This window comes from Chinchilla lanigera, unplaced genomic scaffold (genome assembly GCF_000276665.1).
Source record: "Chinchilla lanigera isolate Chin_1 unplaced genomic scaffold, ChiLan1.0 scaffold00045, whole genome shotgun sequence".
In the NCBI taxonomy this organism is placed as follows: Eukaryota; Metazoa; Chordata; class Mammalia; order Rodentia; family Chinchillidae; genus Chinchilla; species Chinchilla lanigera.
The window spans coordinates 13,068,861-13,075,189 of record NW_004955446.1 but is presented as its reverse complement, the minus strand read 5'-3'; positions in this window follow the sequence as shown (position 1 = coordinate 13,075,189).

Here is a 6,329-nt window from a genome sequence, read left to right as displayed (position 1 = left end):
CCACAAAAGTAGGTCAGAGAGCTTCTGAGCACTAACACAGAGGTCTCTGGAGGGTAGTGAGCTAGAGAGGACATGGTAGGCCGTCCTCCAGCCTCCTCTGCCTTGCTTTGTGCTTCTCTTCATCTGTATCCTTTGTAACAAAACAGCGAACATCAGTGTTTCCCTGAATTCCCTAAGTTCTGTGAGATGACCTAGCAAGGAGGGAATTATGCTTATCTTGATTTATAGCTTCTTGGAAGCACAGTCACACCCTGGGGCTTGTGGATATCTTCTGCACTGTGGGGCGGTCTTAGGACTGAGTCCTCCAGCTGTGGGATCTGATGCTAACTACGGGTAGGTAGTGTCAGAACATAATTGAATTAGAGGACATCCGGCTGTGATCTGCTGCAGCATAATTAACTGATTGCTTGTTGGTGAGGAAAAATCTCCACACCTCTTGAGGTCACTGATGGCTTCTATGTTAATTATTGTGCTGTGAAAGCGGCAGTTTTTGTTTTCTATAGTAAGAAATCACTCTTCTAAATTTCCTCTTTTTTTATCTAGCCCCTCCCTTCCTGGCATATGGAGAAAAAAGGGAAATAAGAGGGAGTTTCTGGGATGCAATGAAAGACCATCTCAGCAGTGCAATAAATCAGATCCTCATGTGTAAGCATCGTATTGTCTCCCTAGTGTAAGAACTTGAATGAGTAAATAAAATCTGAAAGGTACAATAGATACTGTGAAAGGGAAAGAAACTGCTCAAAAGGAAAGAACAGCTGGGATGAGGGAAAAGAGAAAAGAAAGAAGGGAAAATATATATATATATATATATATATATATATATATACACACAACACACACACACACATATATATGATAACTAAGATAATTGTACTACTAATTTCTATTGGTTTATTGAAAGGAACAGTTAATATTTAATTGTCTGATTAATCTTGCATGCCTATGTCTGGTAATCCAGGCAACTATTTTGAAGATAACAATATGTAATACAACAACCATTGTTGATTTCCTGTCATCTTGATTCTGTATTGTTTTTGTGTTGTTTTGTTTTGCCTTTGTTTTTGTTATTTTGTCTTCATTCTAGTCTCTTTAAAAATAATTTTTTTTAAAAAAGGGAGTTTCTGGTGTCGGCCCTATGCACACTCATTCTCTGGTAACTTCCCACCTCACAGGGCTTCAGTTACTGGCTGCGGACTGTGACTTCTAACTCCAAGGTGCATTCCACATCTCAGCCATCAGCTCCAGCTTCTGTGCAACTGCCTAGTGCACACGGTCGCCTGGTGTACTGTAGGCTCCTCAATCCAAAACTGGATTTGCCTTCTTCTTCTCATGTACACAAATTATCAGCATGCATACAACAGCAAAGATCACATTAATTGTGCAAAAAAGCATGCAGAATGCAAACTTCTACCTTTCAATAAAACGTGGTTTGTATTGATGAAAACTCTGTTACTGTGCTTTTAAGATGAAAGATGTTAAGGTAGGAGATTTTTTTTCAAAACTAAAACCTCAGTATTCAGGTTTAGTTGCAGTGTTGGAACTTTGGGATAAATAAGTGGGCTTTGGGTTGTAGTTTGAGTACTTGGTCTCTGAAAGGTTCACCATCACTGTCATAGGGTATGGTATCCACATCAAATTTACTTACCAGTTCCTTGAAGGAGGAACCAGATGTTTTTATATGCTGATGGCTACTCATTCAGTGGGAAAAAGGGCAGATATTCTGTGTGCAGTGCCCAGAAAATATCTGAACAGGAATGCAGAGTACAGAAGAGGGCTGTGTCAGAAGGGACGTGAAATGACCTTGGTGATGTTATAAGGCTGACTGTTCTTGCCTTGGAAGAACTATGAAGGACAAACTATTCAATGCTTATAGGGGTAAGAATAGAAGGTGGCCTTGGGTATGACACTGAAGAACAGAAGGGACTGTGATGGACATGCCCTGTTTAAAAAAAGGAAAAAGTATGCTATGCAGAAACACTGGCTTGGTGTGACTACACTTGATATTTTTTCCAAGAGAAGTCAGAAAAGTTATTTTTGAATGAGAAATCTACAGCACAGATTGTTCCTCAACAGTTGCTCCTCAGTTTACAACGGGTTTCACCTGATCCACTCATTGTGAGTTATATGTGTCATTGTGAATGAGAAATGTAAGTTGAAATTACATTTAACACACCTTATGGAACATCACAACACAGCACTCTGCAGAGTACAGTATAAGCTTTTGCTCCTCATGATTGCATGGCTGAGTAGTAGCAGCAGCTCCCTGCTCCTAGTATTACAAAATAGTATCAGACCACACATTAGAAAAGATGAAATTCAAAATTCAAAGCATGGTTCTGACTGAATGCATATGATTTTTGGACAAATGAAAAATTGTAAGTCAAATCATTCTAAGGGAAAACTTGTATTTTAAATTCTGATCAAGGCAAACATTAGGCCAGATTCAGGCTTTGACTCAACAATGTGTGACTTGTACAAAGCACTGAGGAATATTGCCTTATAAACAAACTATGAAAATGTGGACATACTGATCATGGGAAGAAACACGGAGGCCACAATTCAAGATGAGATTTAAACAGCAAATGAGGAAACATATCTGCAAGAACACTCTGTGGAGAAGGACATTCTTTGATTAGAATGCATTGAGGACACAATGATTTGTTTAACCTTGAGTTTACCATCCTCCTGTCTCAGCCTCTTAGGTGCTGGGATTACAGGCGTGTCCTGAGTGCTGGGATTATAGGCCTGTTTTGGATCTCATGTGGGGAAGGGTAATCCTTTAACTATCCTTGCTAAAACGTTTGGTATCTGCCCATTTGTACTAGCTAAGCCCTTGGTTCTCGCTCAATAATGGTGATGGAAATTGGTATTGGAGAGCAGTCTGAGAGGCTGTAAGCCCCCTGGTCTCAGAATACTGTCTCTCTTGTTTTGCTTGCCTCTCTTTTTCTTCTACTTTTCTTAATCATCCACAGGCACCTCGTGCTCGGGACCGGTTCACCCTGGAGAGATAGGGATGAGTAGTCCCACAACTCTCATCAGTCAATAGCTGAGTTGTTACTGAAAGCATGTTTTTCTCCGGTACCGGGAACCGAACTCACGACCTTGCACTTGCCAGGCAGGCGCTTTGCCGCTGAGCTAAATCCCCAGCCCCTGAAAGCATGTTTTGAAGAAAGAGGATAATTTATGAAGCGAGCTGTCAGGTAATAAATATTGAGTCAGGTCCTGATTTTGATTTTGAAGCAGAAACCAGAAATGTGTATAAAGGAGCTCCATCAAAGGAAAATGAGAGATTTGTTCAAAATTGCTGGGTATCTTTTAGGTACTTGTATATTCTAAACTATAAATACTACTGCTGAGGAAGGTAAAATCACAGAATCCAAATATGAACATTCATCCACATTAATACCTCAAAAATTCACCTTAAGAATGAATCACAGAATTTGTAAATATGATTTTAATTAAGAACTGGACTATGCTTTTAGTTATACTAAAATTACTTTTCACTTGAGCACTCTACAATACCATGTGAATGTACCACTTCATTAAATCCCAACATGACCCCACGAGGTGGATTATTAGTCCCATTTTTGTAGACCAAGGTTTGGAAAGCTTCATCTATCACTTGCTCATTCAGTAAATATTTAATTTAGAATGCTGAGTATATATAGTAGTGAACAAAGCAGGTAAAATCCTCCTGCCTTCGTGCAGTTCAAAGCCCAGGCTTACCCAAGGCAGCCCCAGGACATAGTAGCCTTTATTTCAGACACAGCACTGTTCTTAAATCTAGACCTCCCATTAAGCTTTAACTACTAAGTTTCTAGGAAGTGGGCAATGTTCTTTAATAAGGACAGTTATTCAGAGACCTGCAGGGTGCAGACCTATGACTCAGTGGATGAAAGTTCTCAGGGCAGCTGAGGAGCTTCTGGGTCACTCCCTGGTGTGACCTCAGCAGACAGCCCCTCTGGAGCTGGGTGTCCTATCTTTGACAACAGCGATGACAGTGTCTTCTCTGCGCATGGGAAAGCTGCTGTGAAAACACAGCAGGATATAACACAATGAGGGTGAAACTGTGTTTAAAGTCATATGTGCACATTTGTATGATGCTTGACACATTATACGAATGGTTTTCAAGTAGAAATAACAGTTATTGTAAAAATAAAGACCCACTCAGCAACGGTGAAATTAGTAGCAATCACAGAAAATCTGCAGTGGTGTTTCAGGTGATTGATTCAGCTCTAAGGTTGTTGGTTTGAAGAGCAGAGTTACTTAGTTACCCTCAGAAACAGTTAAAGGTGGCAGCAGAAGGAGCCAGCCCAAGAGACCCAGATACAGTAAGAGCCACTTCTGAGAGCTGACATCATCGGAGGAGGAAATAAGTAGGCATTTTCTCATTTATTCATTGAGCAAATATTTACTGGTTGCCTACCATGTCCCTTTTGTTCATTGCTCTATCCTTGGTGCCAGAACAAACTCGTTGCCCTGAATTCTAACAGGGCATGGTAATTAATGTTCAGAGGTGTTTATGTTAGGTAGGAAGTGCTACAAAGAAAAGTGAAACTAGGCTATAGAAGGCAGGATGGAGGCAGGGAGACTGTGTCAGTCAGGATAATGAATGCTAGCTCTCTTAACAAACAAACCCTGCAATTGCAAGGGCTCAGCCCAACATAGGATTTTTGTCTCACAAAATGTGATTGAGGTTAGTGACTCAGGGACCCAAGTATCCATGATCCTTCCACCTTCTACGTTCTCCAAGACAGAAGGAAGGAGGCTTGGGGAAGCCGGATGATTTTGAGGAGGGGGAGGAGCAGCATGGTATATCCGTGGGGAAGAAGGTTTCAGGCGGACAAAACAGCAAAAGCAAAATGTGAGGCAGAAATGTGCCTGGCTTGTTGTAATTAACTCTTCAGTCTAAAAGATAATTATCAATAGGTGAAACTACATGTTTATTTTATTCTTGCTTAACTTCTCACGAATAAAATAAATTGTATTCGATAGACTTTTAGTGACTGTTTACTTCATGTTTTTGCCTGCATAAAATGTTAACATTGAAATTCAATGATGCCTATTGCTTACAGTGAGAATAGTCATGCTCAGGTTTCAGGTGAGAATGCTGTAATTCAGAATTTGCCTACTGAATTGAATTAAGGTTTTGCATTGCTTTGGGATACCCACTGTGGGAGTAATTCTGGTATGCAAGGTAGTGGTTTTTGTGCAGGATGTTTACGAAACCACCAGTCTTACAAGAATGGTGTATTTTTCTGGCTTGTTTCCCAGATTTGCTTGAAGGGGTCAAGGGACAGGCTGAAATTAATAACATATGAATGCTGAGGGCCAATTAGAGTTGTCTTCAAAGGAATAATTAGGCTAGACTTAGTAAGAGGGAATATTAAGAAGGAAAAGCCTTGGGCAAATTATACACCGAAGGAAAAGAAGACACGAAACAAGGCAACTATAGGAGACTGAAGTTGATTAATATTTCAAGAAGCGATTTTTTTTATCTAGCTACCTGAGAAATAATATAATTTTAGTGAGACGTAGAGATGACCTGGAAAGTGACCGGTGCTGACTTCAGATGAGGAGCTGGGACGAGAAGCCTGGACCTTCCCTGGCGCGTGCGCCCTGCAATTGTCATTTTAGGACCTTTATTCTCTTTATGAAAGAAGCCAGGGATTTTGCTTTCCTAAATAATAGCAAAAGCAAACATGTGTACTGTGCTTACCAGGCAGGATGCCTGTCGTACATTAATGTTTTATTTTCCCCATCTGTACGGTAGGGATTAGGTTATGACTGAATCCCCACAACAACCCTTGGAGGTGAGTACAACATGACTTGCTCGAGGTCATACAGCTGCTTCGTGTCAGAACACAGGTTGGAACGGGGAAGCCTGGCTGCGAAGCCTGAGCTTTTATTCACCGCACTGCATACGCCCTGGACAGCAGGGACGTGCAAAAGGCTAAAATCTCTGCCCACATCTACAGTGTTGGGAACTCTCCACACCACCCTTTGCCTCTTATTTCGTCAGACACATCGGCGTCGCTCGCCCTCGCTTTGCTCTTGCCAATCTTGCGCCTTCCTTGCCCAAAAGCTTCCGCGAGGGCGAGGGCGAGGGCAGGTAGGTGCGGCCTCGGCGGCAGCCCACCGACCGGGGCATGCTCCTGGGTGGAGGGGCTCATCTCCGCAGAAGCCTGCCCTACCTGCGCGGTTCAGCCATTCTAGAAGCATTCACTGAGCGCTCAGAGTGCGAACGTTTATTAGGCACGCAAATACTAACTTCCTCGGAAATTTAAAAGCCTGACAGTTCCCCAGATAATTAATTCACTTCTGAACAG